Raw genomic sequence first — 24,833 nt, 5'->3', positions numbered from 1 at the left:
CTCGCTAGCAACGAAAGCGTTAGCCCGGGAGTCTTTAGCTCCAGCAGCGACACACTGCATCAGCTCGCTAGCAATGAAAACGTTAGTCCGGAAGTCTTTAGCTTCAGCAGCGACACACTGTCTCAGCTAGCTAGCAACGAAAACGTTAGTCCAGAAGTCTTTCCATCAGCGACACACTGCCTCAGCTCGCTAGCAACGAAAACATTGGTCCGGAAGTCTTTAGCTTCAGCAGCGACACACTGCCTCAGCTCGCTAGCAACGAAAACATTAGTCTGGAAGTCTTTAGCTTCAGCAGCGACACACTGCTTCTGCTCGCTAGCAATGAAAATGTTAGTCCGGGAGTCTTTAGCTCCAGCAGCGACACACTGCCTCAGCTCGCTAGCAACGAAAACATTAGTCCGGAAGTATTTAGCTCCACCAGAGACACACTGCCTCAGCTCGCTAGCAATGAAAACGTTAGTCCGGAAGTCTTTAGCTCCAGCAGCGACACACTGCCTCAGCTCGCTAGCAACGAATACGATAGTCCAGAAGTCTTTAGCTTCACAGCGACACACTGCCTCAGCTCGCTGGCAATGAAAACATTGGTCCGGAAGTCTTTAGCTTCAGCAGCGACACACTGCCTCAGCTCGGTAGCAATGAAAACATTAGCCCGGGAGTCTTTAGCTCCGGCAGCGACACACTGCCTCAGCTCGCTAGCAACGAAAACGTTAGTCCGGCAGTCTTTAGCTCCAGCAGCGACACACTGCCTCAGCTCGCTAGCAATGAAAACGTTAGTCCGGAAATCTTTAGCTTCAGCAGCGACACACTGCCTCACCTCACTAGCAACGAAAACGTTAGTCCGGGAGTCTTTAGCTCCAGCAGCGACACACAGCCTCAGCTCGCTAGCAATGAAAACGTTAGTCCGGAAGTCTTTAGCTTCAGCAGCGACACACTGCCTCACCTCGCTAGCAATGAAAACGTTAGTCCAGAAGTCTTTCCAGCAGCGACACACTGCCTCAGCTCGCTAGCAACGAAAACATTAGCTCGGGAGTCTTTAGCTCCAGCAGCGACACACTGCCTCAGCTAGCTAGCAACGAAAACGTTAGCCCGGGAGTGTTTAGCTCCAGTAGAGACACACTGCCTCATCTCGCTAGCAACGAAAGCGTTAGCCCGGGAGTCTTTAGCTCCAGCAGCGACACACTGCATCAGCTCGCTAGCAATGAAAACGTTAGTCCGGAAGTCTTTAGCTTCAGCAGCGACACACTGTCTCAGCTAGCTAGCAACGAAAACGTTAGTCCAGAAGTCTTTCCATCAGCGACACACTGCCTCAGCTCGCTAGCAACGAAAACATTGGTCCGGAAGTCTTTAGCTTCAGCAGCGACACACTGCCTCAGCTCGCTAGCAACGAAAACGTTAGTCCGGAAGTCTTTAGCTCCAGCAGCGACACACTGCCTCAGCTCGCTAGCAACGAAAACATTAGTCCGGAAGTCTTTAGCTCCACAGCGACACACTGCCTCTGCTAGCTGACAACGAAAACGTTATTCCGGGAGTCTTTAGCTGTAGCAGCGACACACTGCCTCTGCTAGCTAGCAACGACAACGTTAGTCCGGGAGTCTTTAGCTCCAGCAGCGACACACAGCCTCAGCTCGCTAGCAACGAAAACGTTAGTCCAGAAGTCTTTCCATCAGCGACACACTGCCTCAGCTCGCTAGCAACGAAAACATTGGTCCGGAAATCTTTAGCTTCAGCAGCGACACACTGCCTCAGCTCACTAGCAACGAAAACGTTAGTCCGGAAGTCTTTAGCTTCAGCAGCGACACACTGCATCAGCTCGGTAGCAATGAAAACATTAGCCCGGGAGTCTTTAGCTCCAGCAGCGACACACTGCCTCAGCTAACTAGCAACGAAAACGTTAGCCCGGGAGTCTTTAGCTCCTGTAGAGACACACTGCCTCATCTCGTTAGCAACGAAAGCGTTAGCCCGGGAGTCTTTAGCTCCAGCAGCGACACACTGCATCAGCTCGCTAGCAACGAAAACGTTAGTCCAGAAGTCTTTCCAGCAGCGACACACTGCCTCAGCTCGCTAGCAACGAAAACATTGGTCCGGAAGTCTTTAGCTTCAGCAGCGACACACTGCATCAGCTCGGTAGCAATGAAAACATTAGCCCGGGAGTCTTTAGCTCCAGCAGCGACACACTGCCTCAGCTCGCTAGCAACGAAAACGTTAGTCCGGCAGTCTTTAGCTCCAATAGCGACACACTGCCTCAGCTCGCTAGCAATGAAAACGTTAGTCCGGAAATCTTTAGGTTCAGCAGCGACACACTGCCTCAGCTCGCTAGCAACGAAAACGTTAGTCCGGGAGTCTTTAGCTCCAGCAGCGACACACAGCCTCAGCTCGCTAGCAATGAAAACGTTAGTCCGGAAGTCTTTAGCTTCAGCAGCGACACACTGCCTCACCTCGCTAGCAATGAAAACGTTAGTCCAGAAGTCTTTCCAGCAGCGACACACTGCCTCAGCTCGCTAGCAACGAAAACATTAGCCCGGGAGTCTTTAGCTCCAGCAGCGACACACTGCCTCAGCTAGCTAGCAACGAAAACGTTAGCCCGGGAGTCTTTAGCTCCAGTAGAGACACACTGCCTCATCTCGCTAGCAACGAAAGCGTTAGCCCGGGAGTCTTTAGCTCCAGCAGCGACACACTGCATCAGCTCACTAGCAATGAAAACGTTAGTCCGGAAGTCTTTAGCTTCAGCAGCGACACACTGTCTCAGCTCGCTAGCAACGAAAACGTTAGTCCGGAAGTCTTTAGCTTCAGCAGCGACACACTGTCTCAGCTCGCTAGCAACGAAAACGTTAGTCCAGAAGTCTTTCCATCAGCGACACACTGCCTCAGCTAACTAGCAACGAAAACGTTAGCCCGGGAGTCTTTAGCTCCTGTAGAGACACACTGCCTCATCTCGCTAGCAACGAAAGCGTTAGCCCGGGAGTCTTTAGCTCCAGCAGCGACACACTGCATCAGCTCGCTAGCAACGAAAACGTTAGTCAAGAAGTCTTTCCAGCAGCGACACACTGCCTCAGCTCGCTAGCAACGAAAACATTGGTCCGGAAGTCTTTAGCTTCAGCAGCGACACACTGCATCAGCTCGGTAGCAATGAAAACATTAGCCCGGGAGTCTTTAGCTCCAGCAGCGACACACTGCCTCAGCTCGCTAGCAACGAAAACGTTAGTCCGGCAGTCTTTAGCTCCAATAGCGACACACTGCCTCAGCTCGCTAGCAATGAAAACGTTAGTCCGGAAATCTTTAGGTTCAGCAGCGACACACTGCCTCAGCTCGCTAGCAACGAAAACGTTAGTCCGGGAGTCTTTAGCTCCAGCAGCGACACACAGCCTCAGCTCGCTAGCAATGAAAACGTTAGTCCGGAAGTCTTTAGCTTCAGCAGCGACACACTGCCTCACCTCGCTAGCAATGAAAACGTTAGTCCAGAAGTCTTTCCAGCAGCGACACACTGCCTCAGCTCGCTAGCAACGAAAACATTAGCCCGGGAGTCTTTAGCTCCAGCAGCGACACACTGCCTCAGCTAGCTAGCAACGAAAACGTTAGCCCGGGAGTCTTTAGCTCCAGTAGAGACACACTGCCTCATCTCGCTAGCAACGAAAGCGTTAGCCCGGGAGTCTTTAGCTCCAGCAGCGACACACTGCATCAGCTCGCTAGCAATGAAAACGTTAGTCCGGAAGTCTTTAGCTTCAGCAGCGACACACTGTCTCAGCTCGCTAGCAACGAAAACGTTAGTCCAGAAGTCTTTCCATCAGCGACACACTGCCTCAGCTCGCTAGCAACGAAAACATTGGTCCGGAAGTCTTTAGCTTCAGCAGCGACACACTGCCTCAGCTCGCTAGCAATGAAAACGTTAGTCCGGAAGTCTTTAGCTTCAGCAGCGACACACTGCCTCAGCTCGCTAGCAACGAAAACATTAGTCCGGAAGTCTTTAGCTCCAGCAGCGACACACTGCCTCTGCTAGCTGACAACGAAAACGTTAGCCCGGGAGTCTTTAGCTCCAGCAGCGACACACTGCATCAGCTCGCTAGCAATGAAAACGTTAGTCCGGAAGTCTTTAGCTTCAGCAGCGACACACTGTCTCAGCTCGCTAGCAACGAAAACGTTAGTCCAGAAGTCTTTCCATCAGCGACACACTGCCTCAGCTCGCTAGCAACGAAAACATTGGTCCGGAAGTCTTTAGCTTCAGCAGCGACACACTGCCTCAGCTCGCTAGCAATGAAAACGTTAGTCCGGAAGTCTTTAGCTTCAGCAGCGACACACTGCCTCAGCTCGCTAGCAACGAAAACATTAGTCCGGAAGTCTTTAGCTCCAGCAGCGACACACTGCCTCTGCTAGCTGACAACGAAAACGTTAGTCCGGGAGTCTTTAGCTGTAGCAGCGACACACTGCCTCTGCTAGCTAGCAACGACAACGTTATTCCGGGAGTCTTAAGCTGCAGCAGCGACACACTGCCTCAGCTCGCTAGCAACGAAAACATTGGTCCGGAAGTCTTTAGCTTCAGCAGCGACACACTGCCTCAGCTCGCTAGCAACAAATACGATAGTCCAGAAGTCTTTAGCTTCAGCAGCGACACACTGCCTCAGCTCGCTAGCAACGAAAACATTAGTCCGGAAGTCTTTAACTTCAGCAGCGACACACTGCCTCAGCTCGGTAGCAACAAAACCATTAGTCCGGAAGTCTTTAGCTCCAGCAGCGACACACTGCCTCAGCTCGCTAGCAATGAAAACGTTAGTCCAGAAGTCTTTAGCTTCAGCAGCGACACACAGCCTCAGCTCGCTAGCAATGAAAACGTTAGTCCGGAAGTCTTTAGCTTCAGCAGCGACACACTGCCTCACCTCGCTAGCAATGAAAACGTTAGTCCAGAAGTCTTTCCAGCAGCGACATACTGCCTCAGCTCGCTAGCAACGAAAACATTAGCCCGGGAGTCTTTAGCTCCAGCAGCGACACACTGCCTCAGCTAGCTAGCAACGAAAACGTTAGCCCGGGAGTCTTTAGCTCCAGTAGAGACACACTGCCTCATCTCGCTAGCAACGAAAGCGTTAGCCCGGGAGTCTTTAGCTCCAGCAGCGACACACTGCATCAGCTCGCTAGCAATGAAAACGTTAGTCCGGAAGTCTTTAGCTTCAGCAGCGACACACTGTCTCAGCTCGCTAGCAACGAAAACGTTAGTCCAGAAGTCTTTCCATCAGCGACACACTGCCTCAGCTCGCTAGCAACGAAAACATTGGTCCGGAAGTCTTTAGCTTCAGCAGCGACACACTGCCTCAGCTCGCTAGCAACGAAAACGTTAGTCCGGAAGTCTTTAGCTTCAGCAGCGACACACTGCCTCAGCTCGCTAGCAATGAAAACATTAGTCCGGAAGTCTTTAGCTCCAGCAGCGACACACTGCCTCTGCTAGCTGACAACGAAAACGTTAGTCCGGGAGTCTTTAGCTGTAGCAGCGACACACTGCCTCTGCTAGCTAGCAACGACAACGTTAGTCCGGGAGTCTTAAGCTGCAGCAGCGACACACTGCCTCAGCTCGCTAGCAACGAAAACATTGGTCCGGAAGTGTTTAGCTTCAGCAGCGACACACTGCCTCAGCTCGCTAGCAACGAAAACATTAGTCCGGAAGTCTTTAACTTCAGCAGCGACACACTGCCTCAGCTCGGTAGCAACAAAACCATTAGTCCGGAAGTCTTTAGCTCCAGCAGCGACATACTGCCTCTGCTAGCTGGCAACGAAAACGTTAGTCCGGGAGTCTTTAGCTGTAGCAGCGACACACTGCCTCTGCTAGCTAGCAACGTAAACGTTATCCGGGAGTCTTAAGCTGCAGCAGCGACACACTGCCTCAGCTAGATAGCAAAGAAAACGTTAGCCCGGGAGTCTTTAGCTCCAGCAGCGACACACTGCCTCAGCTCGCTAGCAATGAAAACGTTAGTCTGGAAGTCTTTAGCTTCAGCAGCGACACACTGTCTCAGCTCGCTAGCAATGAAAACGTTAGTCAGGAAGTCTTTAGCTCCAGCAGCGACACACTGCCTCAGCTCGCTAGCAACGAAAACGTTAGTCTGGAAGTCTGTAGCTCCAGCAGCGACACACTGTCTCAGCTAGCTAGCAACGACAACGTTAGTCCGGGATTCCTTAGCTGCAGCAGCGACACACTGCCTCAGCTAGATAGCAACGAAAACGTTAGCCCGGGAGTCTTTAGCTCCAGCAGCGACACACTGCCTCACCTCGCTAGCAATGAAAACGTTAGTCTGTAAGTCTTTAGCTTCAGCAGCGACACACTGTCTCAGCTCGCTAGCAACAAAACCATTAGTCCGGAAGTCTTTAGCTCCAGCAGCGACACACTGCCTCAGCTCGCTAGCAATGAAAACGTTAGTCCAGAAGTCTTTAGCTTCAGCAGCGACACACTGCCTCAGCTCGATAGCAACGAATACGATAGTCCAGAAGTCTTTAGCTTCAGCAGCGACACAATGCCTCAGCTCGCTAGCAACGAAAACATTGGTCCGGAAGTCTTTAGCTTCAGCAGCGACACACTGCCTCAGCTCGGTAGCAATGAAAACATTAGCCCGGGAGTCTTTAGCTCCAGCAGCGACACACTGCCTCAGCTCGCTAGCAACGAAAACGTTAGTCCGGGAGTCTTTAGCTCCAGCAGCGACACACAGCCTCAGCTCGCTAGCAATGAAAACGTTAGTCCGGAAGTCTTTAGCTTCAGCAGCGACACACTGCCTCACCTCGCTAGCAATGAAAACGTTAGTCCAGAAGTCTTTCCAGCAGCGACATACTGCCTCAGCTCGCTAGCAACGAAAACATTAGCCCGGGAGTCTTTAGCTCCAGCAGCGACACACTGCCTCAGCTAGCTAGCAACGAAAACGTTAGCCCGGGAGTCTTTAGCTCCAGTAGAGACACACTGCCTCATCTCGCTAGCAACGAAAGCGTTAGCCCGGGAGTCTTTAGCTCCAGCAGCGACACACTGCATCAGCTCGCTAGCAATGAAAACGTTAGTCCGGAAGTCTTTAGCTTCAGCAGCGACACACTGTCTCAGCTCGCTAGCAACGAAAACGTTAGTCCAGAAGTCTTTCCATCAGCGACACACTGCCTCAGCTCGCTAGCAACGAAAACATTGGTCCGGAAGTCTTTAGCTTCAGCAGCGACACACTGCCTCAGCTCGCTAGCAACGAAAACGTTAGTCCGGAAGTCTTTAGCTTCAGCAGCGACACACTGCCTCAGCTCGCTAGCAATGAAAACATTAGTCCGGAAGTCTTTAGCTCCAGCAGCGACACACTGCCTCTGCTAGCTGACAACGAAAACGTTAGTCCGGGAGTCTTTAGCTGTAGCAGCGACACACTGCCTCTGCTAGCTAAAAAACGACAACGTTAGTCCGGGAGTCTTAAGCTGCAGCAGCGACACACTGCCTCAGCTCGCTAGCAACGAAAACATTGGTCCGGAAGTCTTTAGCTTCAGCAGCGACACACTGCCTCAGCTCGCTAGCAACGAAAACATTAGTCCGGAAGTCTTTAACTTCAGCAGCGACACACTGCCTCAGCTCGGTAGCAACAAAACCATTAGTCCGGAAGTCTTTAGCTCCAGCAGCGACATACTGCCTCTGCTAGCTGGCAACGAAAACGTTAGTCCGGGAGTCTTTAGCTGTAGCAGCGACACACTGCCTCTGCTAGCTAGCAACGTAAACGTTATCCGGGAGTCTTAAGCTGCAGCAGCGACACACTGCCTCAGCTAGATAGCAAAGAAAACGTTAGCCCGGGAGTCTTTAGCTCCAGCAGCGACACACTGCCTCAGCTCGCTAGCAATGAAAACGTTAGTCTGGAAGTCTTTAGCTTCAGCAGCGACACACTGTCTCAGCTCGCTAGCAATGAAAACGTTAGTCAGGAAGTCTTTAGCTCCAGCAGCGACACACTGCCTCAGCTCGCTAGCAACGAAAACGTTAGTCTGGAAGTCTGTAGCTCCAGCAGCGACACACTGTCTCAGCTAGCTAGCAACGACAACGTTAGTCCGGGATTCCTTAGCTGCAGCAGCGACACACTGCCTCAGCTAGATAGCAACGAAAACGTTAGCCCGGGAGTCTTTAGCTCCAGCAGCGACACACTGCCTCACCTCGCTAGCAATGAAAACGTTAGTCTGTAAGTCTTTAGCTTCAGCAGCGACACACTGTCTCAGCTCGCTAGCAACGAAAACGTTAGTCCAGAAGTCTTTCCATCAGCGACACACTGCCTCAGCTGGCTAGCAACGAAAACATTGGTCCGGAAGTCTTTAGCTTCAGCAGCGACACACTGCCTCAGCTCACTAGCAACGAAAACGTTAGTCCGGAAGTATTTAGCTCCAGCAGCGACACACTGCCTCTGCTCGCTAGCTACAAAAAAATTAGTCCGGAAGTCTTTAGCTCCAGCAGCGACACACTGCCTCAGCTCGCTAGCAACGAAAACATTAGTCCGGAAGTCTTTAGCTTCAGCAGCGACACACTGCCTCAGCTCGCTAGCAATGAAAACATTAGCCCGGGAGTCTTTAGCTCCAGCAGCGACACACTGCCTCAGCTCGCTAGCAATGAAAACGTTAGTCTGGAAGTCTTTAGCTTCAGCAGCGACACACTGCCTCAGCTCGCTAGCAACAAATACGATAGTCCAGAAGTCTTTAGCTTCAGCAGCGACACACTGCCTCAGCTCGCTAGCAACGAAAACATTAGTCCGGAAGTCTTTAGCTTCAGCAGCGACACACTGCCTCAGCTCGGTAGCAACAAAAACATTAGTCCGGAAGTCTTTAGCTCCAGCAGCGACACACTGCCTCTGCTAGCTGGCAACGAAAACGTTAGTCCGGGAGTCTTTAGCTGTAGCAGCGACACACTGCCTCTTCTAGCTAGCAACGACAACGTTAGTCCGGGAGTCATAAGCTTCAGCAGCGACACACTGCCTCAGCTAGATAGCAACGAAAAAGTTAGCCCGGGAGTCTTTAGCTCCAGCAGCGACACACTGCCTCAGCTCGCTAGCAACGAAAACGTTAGTCCAGAAGTCTTTCCATCAGCGACTCACTGCCTCAGCTCGCTAGCAACGAAAACATTGGTCCGGAAGTCTTTAGCTTCAGCAGCAACACACTGCCTCAGCTCGCTAGCAACGAAAACATTAGTCTGGAAGTCTTTAGCTTCAGCAGCGACACACTGCTTCTGCTCGCTAGCAATGAAAATGTTAGTCCGGGAGTCTTTAGCTCCAGCAGCGACACACTGCCTCAGCTCGCTAGCAACGAAAACATTAGTCCGGAAGTATTTAGCTCCACCAGAGACACACTGCCTCAGCTCGCTATCAATGAAAACGTTAGTCCGGAAGTCTTTAGCTCCAGCAGCGACACACTGCCTCAGCTCGCTAGCAACGAATACGATAGTCCAGAAGTCTTTAGCTTCACAGCGACACACTGCCTCAGCTCGCTGGCAATGAAAACATTGGTCCGGAAGTCTTTAGCTTCAGCAGCGACACACTGCCTCAGCTCGGTAGCAATGAAAACATTAGCCCGGGAGTCTTTAGCTCCGGCAGCGACACACTGCCTCAGCTCGCTAGCAACGAAAACGTTAGTCCGGCAGTCTTTAGCTCCAGCAGCGACACACTGCCTCAGCTCGCTAGCAATGAAAACGTTAGTCCGGAAATCTTTAGCTTCAGCAGCGACACACTGCCTCAGCTCGCTAGCAACGAAAACGTTAGTCCGGGAGTCTTTAGCTCCAGCAGCGACACACTGCCTCAGCTCGCTAGCAACGAAAACATTAGCCCGGGAGTCTTTAGCTCCAGCAGCGACACACTGCCTCAGCTAGCTAGCAACGAAAACGTTAGCCCGGGAGTCTTTAGCTCCAGTAGAGACACACTGCCTCATCTCGCTAGCAACGAAAGCGTTAGCCCGGGAGTCTTTAGCTCCAGCAGCGACACACTGCACCAGCTCGCTAGCAATGAAAACGTTAGTCCGGAAGTCTTTAGCTTCAGCAGCGACACACTGTCTCAGCTCGCTAGCAACGAAAACGTTAGTCCAGAAGTCTTTCCATCAGCGACACACTGCCTCAGCTCGCTAGCAACGAAAACATTGGTCCGGAAGTCTTTAGCTTCAGCAGCGACACACTGCCTCAGCTCGCTAGCAACGAAAACGTTAGTCCGGAAGTCTTTAGCTTCAGCAGCGACACACTGCCTCAGCTCGCTAGCAACGAAAACATTAGTCCGGAAGTCTTTAGCTCCAGCAGCGACACACTGCCTCTGCTAGCTGACAACGAAAACGTTAGTCCGGGAGTCTTTAGCTGTAGCAGCGACACACTGCCTCTGCTAGCTAGCAACGACAACGTTAGTCCGGGAGTCTTAAGCTGCAGCAGCGACACACTGCCTCAGCTCGCTAGCAACGAAAACATTGGTCCGGAAGTGTTTAGCTTCAGCAGCGACACACTGCCTCAGCTCGCTAGCAACGAAAACATTAGTCCGGAAGTCTTTAACTTCAGCAGCGACACACTGCCTCAGCTCGGTAGCAACAAAACCATTAGTCCGGAAGTCTTTAGCTCCAGCAGCGACATACTGCCTCTGCTAGCTGGCAACGAAAACGTTAGTCCGGGAGTCTTTAGCTGTAGCAGCGACACACTGCCTCTGCTAGCTAGCAATGAAAACGTTAGTCTGGAAGTCTTTAGCTTCAGCAGCGACACACTGTCTCAGCTCGCTAGCAATGAAAACGTTAGTCAGGAAGTCTTTAGCTCCAGCAGCGACACACTGCCTCAGCTCGCTAGCAACGAAAACGTTAGTCCGGAAGTCTGTAGCTCCAGCAGCGACACACTGTCTCAGCTAGCTAGCAACGACAACGTTAGTCCGGGATTCCTTAGCTGCAGCAGCGACACACTGCCTCAGCTAGATAGCAACGAAAACGTTAGCCCGGGAGTCTTTAGCTCCAGCAGCGACACACTGCCTCACCTCGCTAGCAATGAAAACGTTAGTCTGTAAGTCTTTAGCTTCAGCAGCGACACACTGTCTCAGCTCGCTAGCAACGAAAACGTTAGTCCAGAAGTCTTTCCATCAGCGACACACTGCCTCAGCTGGCTAGCAACGAAAACATTGGTCCGGAAGTCTTTAGCTTCAGCAGCGACACACTGCCTCAGCTCACTAGCAACGAAAACGTTAGTCCGGAAGTATTTAGCTCCAGCAGCGACACACTGCCTCTGCTCGCTAGCTACAAAAAAAATTAGTCCGGAAGTCTTTACCTCCAGCAGCGACACACTGCCTCAGCTCGCTAGCAACGAAAACATTAGTCCGGAAGTCTTTAGCTTCAGCAGCGACACACTGCCTCAGCTCGCTAGCAATGAAAACATTAGCCCGGGAGTCTTTAGCTCCAGCAGCGACACACTGCCTCAGCTCGCTAGCAATGAAAACGTTAGTCTGGAAGTCTTTAGCTTCAGCAGCGACACACTGCCTCAGCTCGCTAGCAACAAATACGATAGTCCAGAAGTCTTTAGCTTCAGCAGCGACACACTGCCTCAGCTCGCTAGCAACGAAAACATTAGTCCGGAAGTCTTTAGCTTCAACAGCGACACACTGCCTCAGCTCGGTAGCAACAAAAACATTAGTCCGGAAGTCTTTAGCTCCAGCAGCGACACACTGCCTCTGCTAGCTGGCAACGAAAACGTTAGTCCGGGAGTCTTTAGCTGTAGCAGCGACACACTGCCTCTTCTAGCTAGCAACGACAACGTTAGTCCGGGAGTCATAAGCTTCAGCAGCGACACACTGCCTCAGCTAGATAGCAACGAAAAAGTTAGCCCGGGAGTCTTTAGCTCCAGCAGCGACACACTGCCTCAGCTCGCTAGCAACGAAAACGTTAGTCCAGAAGTCTTTCCATCAGCGACTCACTGCCTCAGCTCGGTAGCAACGAAAACATTGGTCCGGAAGTCTTTAGCTTCAGCAGCAACACACTGCCTCAGCTCGCTAGCAACGAAAACATTAGTCTGGAAGTCTTTAGCTTCAGCAGCGACACACTGCTTCTGCTCGCTAGCAATGAAAATGTTAGTCCGGGAGTCTTTAGCTCCAGCAGCGACACACTGCCTCAGCTCGCTAGCAACGAAAACATTAGTCCGGAAGTATTTAGCTCCACCAGAGACACACTGCCTCAGCTCGCTATCAATGAAAACGTTAGTCCGGAAGTCTTTAGCTCCAGCAGCGACACACTGCCTCAGCTCGCTAGCAACGAATACGATAGTCCAGAAGTCTTTAGCTTCACAGCGACACACTGCCTCAGCTCGCTGGCAATGAAAACATTGGTCCGGAAGTCTTTAGCTTCAGCAGCGACACACTGCCTCAGCTCGCTAGCAACGAAAACGTTAGTCCGGCAGTCTTTAGCTCCAGCAGCGACACACTGCCTCAGCTCGCTAGCAATGAAAACGTTAGTCCGGAAATCTTTAGCTTCAGCAGCGACACACTGCCTCAGCTCGCTAGCAACGAAAACGTTAGTCCGGGAGTCTTTAGCTCCAGCAGCGACACACTGCCTCAGCTCGCTAGCAACGAAAACATTAGCCCGGGAGTCTTTAGCTCCAGCAGCGACACACTGCCTCAGCTAGCTAGCAACGAAAACGTTAGCCCGGGAGTCTTTAGCTCCAGTAGAGACACACTGCCTCATCTCGCTAGCAACGAAAGCGTTAGCCCGGGAGTCTTTAGCTCCAGCAGCGACACACTGCACCAGCTCGCTAGCAATGAAAACGTTAGTCCGGAAGTCTTTAGCTTCAGCAGCGACACACTGTCTCAGCTCGCTAGCAACGAAAACGTTAGTCCAGAAGTCTTTCCATCAGCGACACACTGCCTCAGCTCGCTAGCAACGAAAACATTGGTCCGGAAGTCTTTAGCTTCAGCAGCGACACACTGCCTCAGCTCGCTAGCAACGAAAACGTTAGTCCGGAAGTCTTTAGCTTCAGCAGCGACACACTGCCTCAGCTCGCTAGCAACGAAAACATTAGTCCGGAAGTCTTTAGCTCCAGCAGCGACACACTGCCTCTGCTAGCTGACAACGAAAACGTTAGTCCGGGAGTCTTTAGCTGTAGCAGCGACACACTGCCTCTGCTAGCTAGCAACGACAACGTTAGTCCGGGAGTCTTAAGCTGCAGCAGCGACACACTGCCTCAGCTCGCTAGCAACGAAAACATTGGTCCGGAAGTGTTTAGCTTCAGCAGCGACACACTGCCTCAGCTCGCTAGCAACGAAAACATTAGTCCGGAAGTCTTTAACTTCAGCAGCGACACACTGCCTCAGCTCGGTAGCAACAAAACCATTAGTCCGGAAGTCTTTAGCTCCAGCAGCGACATACTGCCTCTGCTAGCTGGCAACGAAAACGTTAGTCCGGGAGTCTTTAGCTGTAGCAGCGACACACTGCCTCTGCTAGCTAGCAATGAAAACGTTAGTCTGGAAGTCTTTAGCTTCAGCAGCGACACACTGTCTCAGCTCGCTAGCAATGAAAACGTTAGTCAGGAAGTCTTTAGCTCCAGCAGCGACACACTGCCTCAGCTCGCTAGCAACGAAAACGTTAGTCCGGAAGTCTGTAGCTCCAGCAGCGACACACTGTCTCAGCTAGCTAGCAACGACAACGTTAGTCCGGGATTCCTTAGCTGCAGCAGCGACACACTGCCTCAGCTAGATAGCAACGAAAACGTTAGCCCGGGAGTCTTTAGCTCCAGCAGCGACACACTGCCTCACCTCGCTAGCAATGAAAACGTTAGTCTGTAAGTCTTTAGCTTCAGCAGCGACACACTGTCTCAGCTCGCTAGCAACGAAAACGTTAGTCCAGAAGTCTTTCCATCAGCGACACACTGCCTCAGCTGGCTAGCAACGAAAACATTGGTCCGGAAGTCTTTAGCTTCAGCAGCGACACACTGCCTCAGCTCACTAGCAACGAAAACGTTAGTCCGGAAGTATTTAGCTCCAGCAGCGACACACTGCCTCTGCTCGCTAGCTACAAAAAAAATTAGTCCGGAAGTCTTTAGCTCCAGCAGCGACACACTGCCTCAGCTCGCTAGCAACGAAAACATTAGTCCGGAAGTCTTTAGCTTCAGCAGCGACACACTGCCTCAGCTCGCTAGCAATGAAAACATTAGCCCGGGAGTCTTTAGCTCCAGCAGCGACACACTGCCTCAGCTCGCTAGCAATGAAAACGTTAGTCTGGAAGTCTTTAGCTTCAGCAGCGACACACTGCCTCAGCTCGCTAGCAACAAATACGATAGTCCAGAAGTCTTTAGCTTCAGCAGCGACACACTGCCTCAGCTCGCTAGCAACGAAAACATTAGTCCGGAAGTCTTTAGCTTCAACAGCGACACACTGCCTCAGCTCGGTAGCAACAAAAACATTAGTCCGGAAGTCTTTAGCTCCAGCAGCGACACACTGCCTCTGCTAGCTGGCAACGAAAACGTTAGTCCGGGAGTCTTTAGCTGTAGCAGCGACACACTGCCTCTTCTAGCTAGCAACGACAACGTTAGTCCGGGAGTCATAAGCTTCAGCAGCGACACACTGCCTCAGCTAGATAGCAACGAAAAAGTTAGCCCGGGAGTCTTTAGCTCCAGCAGCGACACACTGCCTCAGCTCGCTAGCAACGAAAACGTTAGTCCAGAAGTCTTTCCATCAGCGACTCACTGCCTCAGCTCGGTAGCAACGAAAACATTGGTCCGGAAGTCTTTAGCTTCAGCAGCAACACACTGCCTCAGCTCGCTAGCAACGAAAACATTAGTCTGGAAGTCTTTAGCTTCAGCAGCGACACACTGCTTCTGCTCGCTAGCAATGAAAATGTTAGTCCGGGAGTCTTTAGCTCCAGCAGCGACACACTGCCTCAGCTCGCTAGCAACGAAAACATTAGTCCGGAAGTATTTAGCTCCACCAGAGACACACTGCCTCAGCTCGCTATCAATGAAAACGTTAGTCCGGAAGTCTTTAGCTCCAGCAGCGACACACTGCCTCAGCTCGCTAGCAACGAATACGATAGTCCAGAAGTCTTTAGCTTCACAGCGACACACTGCCTCAGCTCGCTGGCAATGAAAACATTGGTCCGGAAGTCTTTAGCTTCAGCAGCGACACACTGCCTCAGCTCGCTAGCAACGAAAACGTTAGTCCGGCAGTCTTTAGCTCCAGCAGCGACACACTGCCTCAGCTCGCTAGCAATGAAAACGTTAGTCCGGAAATCTTTAGCTTCAGCAGCGACACACTGCCTCAGCTCGCTAGCAACGAAAACGTTAGTCCGGGAGTCTTTAGCTCCAGCAGCGACACACTGCCTCAGCTCGCTAGCAACGAAAACATTAGCCCGGGAGTCTTTAGCTCCAGCAGCGACACACTGCCTCAGCTAGCTAGCAACGAAAACGTTAGCCCGGGAGTCTTTAGCTCCAGTAGAGACACACTGCCTCATCTCGCTAGCAACGAAAGCGTTAGCCCGGGAGTCTTTAGCTCCAGCAGCGACACACTGCACCAGCTCGCTAGCAATGAAAACGTTAGTCCGGAAGTCTTTAGCTTCAGCAGCGACACACTGTCTCAGCTCGCTAGCAACGAAAACGTTAGTCCAGAAGTCTTTCCATCAGCGACACACTGCCTCAGCTCACTAGCAACGAAAACATTGGTCCGGAAGTCTTTAGCTTCAGCAGCGACACACTGCCTCAGCTCGCTAGCAACGAAAACGTTAGTCCGGAAGTCTTTAGCTTCAGCAGCGACACACTGCCTCAGCTCGCTAGCAACGAAAACATTAGTCCGGAAGTCTTTAGCTCCAGCAGCGACACACTGCCTCTGCTAGCTGACAACGAAAACGTTAGTCCGGGAGTCTTTAGCTGTAGCAGCGACACACTGCCTCTGCTAGCTAGCAACGACAACGTTAGTCCGGGAGTCTTAAGCTGCAGCAGCGACACACTGCCTCAGCTCGCTAGCAACGAAAACATTGGTCCGGAAGTCTTTAGCTTCAGCAGCGACACACTGCCTCAGCTCGCTAGCAACGAAAACATTAGTCCGGAAGTCTTTAACTTCAGCAGCGACACACTGCCTCAGCTCGGTAGCAACAAAACCATTAGTCCGGAAGTCTTTAGCTCCAGCAGCGACATACTGCCTCTGCTAGCTGGCAACGAAAACGTTAGTCCGGGAGTCTTTAGCTGTAGCAGCGACACACTGCCTCTGCTAGCTAGCAATGAAAACGTTAGTCTGGAAGTCTTTAGCTTCAGCAGCGACACACTGTCTCAGCTCGCTAGCAATGAAAACGTTAGTCAGGAAGTCTTTAGCTCCAGCAGCGACACACTGCCTCAGCTCGCTAGCAACGAAAACGTTAGTCCGGAAGTCTGTAGCTCCAGCAGCGACACACTGTCTCAGCTAGCTAGCAACGACAACGTTAGTCCGGGATTCCTTAGCTGCAGCAGCGACACACTGCCTCAGCTAGATAGCAACGAAAACGTTAGCCCGGGAGTCTTTAGCTCCAGCAGCGACACACTGCCTCACCTCGCTAGCAATGAAAACGTTAGTCTGTAAGTCTTTAGCTTCAGCAGCGACACACTGTCTCAGCTCGCTAGCAACGAAAACGTTAGTCCAGAAGTCTTTCCATCAGCGACACACTGCCTCAGCTGGCTAGCAACGAAAACATTGGTCCGGAAGTCTTTAGCTTCAGCAGCGACACACTGCCTCAGCTCACTAGCAACGAAAACGTTAGTCCGGAAGTATTTAGCTCCAGCAGCGACACACTGCCTCTGCTCGCTAGCTACAAAAAAAATTAGTCCGGAAGTCTTTAGCTCCAGCAGCGACACACTGCCTCAGCTCGCTAGCAACGAAAACATTAGTCCGGAAGTCTTTAGCTTCAGCAGCGACACACTGCCTCAGCTCGCTAGCAATGAAAACATTAGCCCGGGAGTCTTTAGCTCCAGCAGCGACACACTGCCTCAGCTCGCTAGCAATGAAAACGTTAGTCTGGAAGTCTTTAGCTTCAGCAGCGACACACTGCCTCAGCTCGCTAGCAACAAATACGATAGTCCAGGAGTCTTTAGCTTCAGCAGTGACACACTGCCTCAGCTCGCTAGCAACGAAAACATTAGTCCGGAAGTCTTTAGCTTCAACAGCGACACACTGCCTCAGCTCGGTAGCAACAAAAACATTAGTCCGGAAGTCTTTAGCTCCAGCAGCGACACACTGCCTCTGCTAGCTGGCAACGAAAACGTTAGTCCGGGAGTCTTTAGCTGTAGCAGCGACACACTGCCTCTTCTAGCTAGCAACGACAACGTTAGTCCGGGAGTCATAAGCTTCAGCAGCGACACACTGCCTCAGCTAGATAGCAACGAAAAAGTTAGCCCGGGAGTCTTTAGCTCCAGCAGCGACACACTGCCTCAGCTCGCTAGCAACGAAAACGTTAGTCCAGAAGTCTTTCCATCAGCGACTCACTGCCTCAGCTCGGTAGCAACGAAAACATTGGTCCGGAAGTCTTTAGCTTCAGCAGCAACACACTGCCTCAGCTCGCTAGCAACGAAAACATTAGTCTGGAAGTCTTTAGCTTCAGCAGCGACACACTGCTTCTGCTCGCTAGCAATGAAAATGTTAGTCCGGGAGTCTTTAGCTCCAGCAGCGACACACTGCCTCAGCTCGCTAGCAACGAAAACATTAGTCCGGAAGTATTTAGCTCCACCAGAGACACACTGCCTCAGCTCGCTATCAATGAAAACGTTAGTCCGGAAGTCTTTAGCTCCAGCAGCGACACACTGCCTCAGCTCGCTAGCAACGAATACGATAGTCCAGAAGTCTTTAGCTTCACAGCGACACACTGCCTCAGCTCGCTGGCAATGAAAACATTGGTCCGGAAGTCTTTAGCTTCAGCAGCGACACACTGCCTCAGCTCGGTAGCAATGAAAACATTAGCCCGGGAGTCTTTAGCTCCGGCAGCGACACACTGCCTCAGCTCGCTAGCAACGAAAACGTTAGTCCGGCAGTCTTTAGCTCCAGCAGCGACACACTGCCTCAGCTCGCTAGCAATGAAAACGTTAGTCCGGAAATCTTTAGCTTCAGCAGCGACACACTGCCTCAGCTCGCTAGCAACGAAAACGTTAGTCCGGGAGTCTTTAGCTCCAGCAGCGACACACAGCCTCAGCTCGCTAGCAATGAAAACGTTAGTCCGGAAGTCTATAGCTTCAGCAGCGACACACTGCCTCACCTCGCTAGCAATGAAAACGTTAGTCCAGAAGTCTTTCCAGCAGCGACACACTGCCTCAGCTCGCTAGCAACGAAAACATTAGCTCGGGAGTCTTTAGCTCCAGCAGCGACACACTGCCTCAGCTAGCTAGCAACGAAAACGTTAGCCCGGGAGTGTTTAGCTCCAGTAGAGACACACTGCCTCATCTCGCTAGCAACGAAAGCGTTAGCCCGGGAGTCTTTAGCTCCAGCAGCGACACACTGCATCAGCTCGCTAGCAATGAAAACGTTAGTCCGGAAGTCTTTAGCTTCAGCAGCGACACACTGTCTCAGCTAGCTAGCAACGAAAACGTTAGTCCAGAAGTCTTTCCATCAGCGACACACTGCCTCAGCTCGCTAGCAACGAAAACATTGGTCCGGAAGTCTTTAGCTTCAGCAGTGACACACTGCCTCAGCTCGCTAGCAACGAAAACATTAGTCCGGAAGTCTTTAGCTCCACAGCGACACACTGCCTCTGCTAGCTGACAACGAAAACGTTAGTCCGGGAATCTTTAGCTGTAGCAGCGACACACTGCCTCTGCTAGCTAGCAACGACAACGTTAGTCCGGGAGTCTTTAGCTCCAGCAGCGACACACAGCCTCAGCTCGCTAGCAACGAAAACGTTAGTCCAGAAGTCTTTCCATCAGCGACACACTGCCTCAGCTCGCTAGCAACGAAAACATTGGTCCGGAAATCTTTAGCTTCAGCAGCGACACACTGCCTCAGCTCACTAGCAACGAAAACTTTAGTCCGGAAGTCTTTAGCACCAGCAGCGACACACTGCCTCACCTCGCTAGCAATGAAAACGTTAGTCCAGAAGTCTTTCCAGCAGCGACACACTGCCTCTGCTAGCTGACAACGAAAACGTTAGTCCGGGAGTCTTTAGCTGTAGCAGCGACACACTGCCTCTGCTAGCTAGCAACGACAACGTTAGTCCGGGAGTCTTTAGCTCCAGCAGCGACACACAGCCTCAGCTCGCTAGCAATGAAAACGTTAGTCCGGAAGTCTTTAGCTTCAGCAGCGACACACTGCCTCACCTCGCTAGCAATGAAAACGTTATTCCAGAAGTCTTTCCAGCAGCGACACACTGCCTCAACTCGCTAGCAACGAAAACATTGGTCCGGAAGTCTTTAGCTTCAGCAGCGACACATTGCCTCAACTCGCTAGCAACGAAAACATTAGTCCGGAAGTCTTTAGCTCCAGCAGCGACACACTGCCTCTGCTAGCTGACAACGAAAACGTTAGTCCGGGAGTCTTTAGCTGTAGCAGCGACACACTGCCGCTGCTAGCTAGCAACGACAACGTTAGTCCGGGAGTCTTTAGCTCCAGCAGCGACACACTGCCTCAGCTAACTAGCAACGAAAGCGTTAGCCCGGGAGTCTTTAGGTCCAGCAGCGACACACTGCATCAGCTCGCTAGCAATGAAAACGTTAGTCCAGAAGTCTTTAGCTTCAGCAGCGACACACTGTCTCAGCTCGCTAGCAACGAAAACGTTAGTCCAGAAGTCTTTCCAGCAGCGACACACTGCCTCAGCTCGCTAGCAACGAAAACATTGGTCCGGAAGTCTTTAGCTTCAGCAGCGACACACTGCATCAGCTCGGTAGCAATGAAAACATTAGCCCGGGAGTCTTTAGCTCCAGCAGCGACACACTGCCTCAGCTCGCTAGCAACGAAAACGTTAGTCCGGCAGTCTTTAGCTCCAATAGCGACACACTGCCTCAGCTCGCTAGCAATGAAAACGCTAGTCCGGAAATCTTTAGGTTCAGCAGCGACACACTGCCTCAGCTCGCTAGCAACGAAAACGTTAGTCCGGGAGTCTTTAGCTCCAGCAGCGACACACAGCCTCAGCTCGCTAGCAATGAAAACGTTAGTCCGGAAGTCTTTAGCTTCAGCAGCGACACACTGCCTCACCTCGCTAGCAATGAAAACGTTAGGCCAGAAGTCTTTCCAGCAGCGACACACTGCCTCAGCTCGCTAGCAACGAAAACATTAGCCCGGGAGTCTTTAGCTCCAGCAGCGACACACTGCCTCAGCTAGCTAGCAACGAAAACGTTAGCCCGGGAGTCTTTAGCTCCAGTAGAAACACACTGCCTCATCTCGCTAGCAACGAAAGCGTTAGCCCGGGAGTCTTTAGCTCCAGCAGCGACACACTGCATCAGCTCGCTAGCAATGAAAACGTTAGTCCGGAAGTCTTTAGCTTCAGCAGCGACACACTGTCTCAGCTCGCTAGCAACGAAAACGTTATTCCAGAAGTCTTTCCATCAGCGACACACTGCCTCAGCTCGCTAGCAACGAAAACATTGGTCCGGAAGTCTTTAGCTTCAGCAGCGACACACTGCCTCAGCTCGCTAGCAATGAAAACGTTAGTCCGGAAGTCTTTAGCTTCAGCAGCGACACACTGCCTCAGCTCGCTAGCAACGAAAACATTAGTCCGGAAGTCTTTAGCTCCAGCAGCGACACACTGCCTCTGCTAGCTGACAACGAAAACGTTAGTCCGGGAGTCTTTAGCTCCAGCAGCGACACACTGCCTCAGCTCGCTAGCAATGAAAACGTTAGTCTGGAAGTCTTTAGCTTCAGCAGCGACACACTGCCTCAGCTCGCTAGCAACAAATACGATAGTCCAGAAGTCTTTAGCTTCAGCAGCGACACACTGCCTCAGCTCGCTAGCAACGAAAACATTAGTCCGGAAGTCTTTAGCTTCAACAGCGACACACTGCCTCAGCTCGGTAGCAACAAAAACATTAGTCCGGAAGTCTTTAGCTCCAGCAGCGACACACTGCCTCTGCTAGCTGGCAACGAAAACGTTAGTCCGGGAGTCTTTAGCTGTAGCAGCGACACACTGCCTCTTCTAGCTAGCAACGACAACGTTAGTCCGGGAGTCATAAGCTTCAGCAGCGACACACTGCCTCAGCTAGATAGCAACGAAAAAGTTAGCCCGGGAGTCTTTAGCTCCAGCAGCGACACACTGCCTCAGCTCGCTAGCAACGAAAACGTTAGTCCAGAAGTCTTTCCATCAGCGACTCACTGCCTCAGCTCGGTAGCAACGAAAACATTGGTCCGGAAGTCTTTAGCTTCAGCAGCAACACACTGCCTCAGCTCGCTAGCAACGAAAACATTAGTCTGGAAGTCTTTAGCTTCAGCAGCGACACACTGCTTCTGCTCGCTAGCAATGAAAATGTTAGTCCGGGAGTCTTTAGCTCCAGCAGCGACACACTGCCTCAGCTCGCTAGCAACGAAAACATTAGTCCGGAAGTATTTAGCTCCACCAGAGACACACTGCCTCAGCTCGCTATCAATGAAAACGTTAGTCCGGAAGTCTTTAGCTCCAGCAGCGACACACTGCCTCAGCTCGCTAGCAACGAATACGATAGTCCAGAAGTCTTTAGCTTCACAGCGACACACTGCCTCAGCTCGCTGGCAATGAAAACATTGGTCCGGAAGTCTTTAGCTTCAGCAGCGACACACTGCCTCAGCTCGGTAGCAATGAAAACATTAGCCCGGGAGTCTTTAGCTCCGGCAGCGACACACTGCCTCAGCTCGCTAGCAACGAAAACGTTAGTCCGGCAGTCTTTAGCTCCAGCAGCGACACACTGCCTCAGCTCGCTAGCAATGAAAACGTTAGTCCGGAAATCTTTAGCTTCAGCAGCGACACACTGCCTCAGCTCGCTAGCAACGAAAACGTTAGTCCGGGAGTCTTTAGCTCCAGCAGCGACACACTGCCTCAGCTCGCTAGCAACGAAAACATTAGCCCGGGAGTCTTTAGCTCCAGCAGCGACACACTGCCTCAGCTAGCTAGCAACGAAAACGTTAGCCCGGGAGTCTTTAGCTCCAGTAGAGACACACTGCCTCATCTCGCTAGCAACGAAAGCGTTAGCCCGGGAGTCTTTAGCTCCAGCAGCGACACACTGCACCAGCTCGCTAGCAATGAAAACGTTAGTCCGGAAGTCTTTAGCTTCAGCAGCGACACACTGTCTCAGCTCGCTAGCAACGAAAACGTTAGTCCAGAAGTCTTTCCATCAGCGACACACTGCCTCAGCTCGCTAGCAACGAAAACATTGGTCCGGAAGTCTTTAGCTTCAGCAGCGACACACTGCCTCAGCTCGCTAGCAATGAAAACGTTAGTCCGGAAATCTTTAGCTTCAGCAGCGACACACTGCCTCAGCTCGCTAGCAACGAAAACGTTAGTCCGGGAGTCTTTAGCTCCAGCAGCGACACACTGCCTCAGCTCGCTAGCAACGAAAACATTAGCCCGGGAGTCTTTAGCTCCAGCAGCGACACACTGCCTCAGCTAGCTAGCAACGAAAACGTTAGCCCGGGAGTCTTTAGCTCCAGTAGAGACACACTGCCTCATCTCGCTAGCAACGAAAGCGTTAGCCCGGGAGCCTTTAGCTCCAGCAGCGACACACTGCACCAGCTCGCTAGCAATGAAAACGTTAGTCCGGAAGTCTTTAGCTTCAGCAGCGACACACTGTCTCAGCTCGCTAGCAACGAAAACGTTAGTCCAGAAGTCTTTCCATCAGCGACACACTGCCTCAGCTCGCTAGCAACGAAAACATTGGTCCGGAAGTCTTTAGCTTCAGCAGCGACACACTGCCTCAGCTCGCTAGCAACGAAAACGTTAGTCCGGAAGTCTTTAGCTTCAGCAGCGACACACTGCCTCAGCTCGCTAGCAACAAATACGATAGTCCAGAAGTCTTTAGCTTCAGCAGCGACACACTGCCTCAGCTCGCTAGCAACGAAAACATTAGTCCGGAAGTCTTTAGCTTCAACAGCGACACACTGCCTCAGCTCGGTAGCAACAAAAACATTAGTCCGGAAGTCTTTAGCTCCAGCAGCGACACACTGCCTCTGCTAGCTGGCAACGAAAACGTTAGTCCGGGAGTCTTTAGCTGTAGCAGCGACACACTGCCTCTTCTAGCTAGCAACGACAACGTTAGTCCGGGAGTCATAAGCTTCAGCAGCGACACACTGCCTCAGCTAGATAGCAACGAAAACGTTAGTCCGGGAGTCTTTAGCTCCAGCAGCGACACACTGCCTCAGCTCGCTAGCAACGAAAACATTAGTCCAGAAGTCTTTCCATCAGCGACTCACTGCCTCAGCTCGGTAGCAACGAAAACATTGGTCCGGAAGTCTTTAGCTTCAGCAGCAACACACTGCCTCAGCTCGCTAGCAACGAAAACATTAGTCTGGAAGTCTTTAGCTTCAGCAGCGACACACTGCTTCTGCTCGCTAGCAATGAAAATGTTAGTCCGGGAGTCTTTAGCTCCAGCAGCGACACACTGCCTCAGCTCGCTAGCAACGAAAACATTAGTCCGGAAGTATTTAGCTCCACCAGAGACACACTGCCTCAGCTCGCTATCAATGAAAACGTTAGTCCGGAAGTCTTTAGCTCCAGCAGCGACACACTGCCTCAGCTCGCTAGCAACGAATACGATAGTCCAGAAGTCTTTAGCTTCACAGCGACACACTGCCTCAGCTCGCTGGCAATGAAAACATTGGTCCGGAAGTCTTTAGCTTCAGCAGCGACACACTGCCTCAGCTCGGTAGCAATGAAAACATTAGCCCGGGAGTCTTTAGCTCCGGCAGCGACACACTGCCTCAGCTCGCTAGCAACGAAAACGTTAGTCCGGCAGTCTTTAGCTCCAGCAGCGACACACTGCCTCAGCTCGCTAGCAATGAAAACGTTAGTCCGGAAATCTTTAGCTTCAGCAGCGACACACTGCCTCAGCTCGCTAGCAACGAAAACGTTAGTCCGGGAGTCTTTAGCTCCAGCAGCGACACACTGCCTCAGCTCGCTAGCAACGAAAACATTAGCCCGGGAGTCTTTAGCTCCAGCAGCGACACACTGCCTCAGCTAGCTAGCAACGAAAACGTTAGCCCGGGAGTCTTTAGCTCCAGTAGAGACACACTGCCTCATCTCGCTAGCAACGAAAGCGTTAGCCCGGGAGTCTTTAGCTCCAGCAGCGACACACTGCACCAGCTCGCTAGCAATGAAAACGTTAGTCCGGAAGTCTTTAGCTTCAGCAGCGACACACTGTCTCAGCTCGCTAGCAACGAAAACGTTAGTCCAGAAGTCTTTCCATCAGCGACACACTGCCTCAGCTCGCTAGCAACGAAAACATTGGTCCGGAAGTCTTTAGCTTCAGCAGCGACACACTGCCTCAGCTCGCTAGCAACGAAAACGTTAGTCCGGAAGTCTTTAGCTTCAGCAGCGACACACTGCCTCAGCTCGCTAGCAACGAAAACATTAGTCCGGAAGTCTTTAGCTCCAGCAGCGACACACTGCCTCTGCTAGCTGACAACGAAAACGTTAGTCCGGGAGTCTTTAGCTGTAGCAGCGACACACTGCCTCTGCTAGCTAGCAACGACAACGTTAGTCCGGGAGTCTTAAGCTGCAGCAGCGACACACTGCCTCAGCTCGCTAGCAACGAAAACATTGGTCCGGAAGTCTTTAGCTTCAGCAGCGACACACTGCCTCAGCTCGCTAGCAACGAAAACATTAGTCCGGAAGTCTTTAACTTCAGCAGCGACACACTGCCTCAGCTCGGTAGCAACAAAACCATTAGTCCGGAAGTCTTTAGCTCCAGCAGCGACATACTGCCTCTGCTAGCTGGCAACGAAAACGTTAGTCCGGGAGTCTTTAGCTGTAGCAGC

This window comes from Lampris incognitus, chromosome 1, assembly GCF_029633865.1.
Source record: "Lampris incognitus isolate fLamInc1 chromosome 1, fLamInc1.hap2, whole genome shotgun sequence".
In the NCBI taxonomy this organism is placed as follows: Eukaryota; Metazoa; Chordata; class Actinopteri; order Lampriformes; family Lampridae; genus Lampris; species Lampris incognitus.
Note: the sequence above shows the minus strand (reverse complement) of the source record.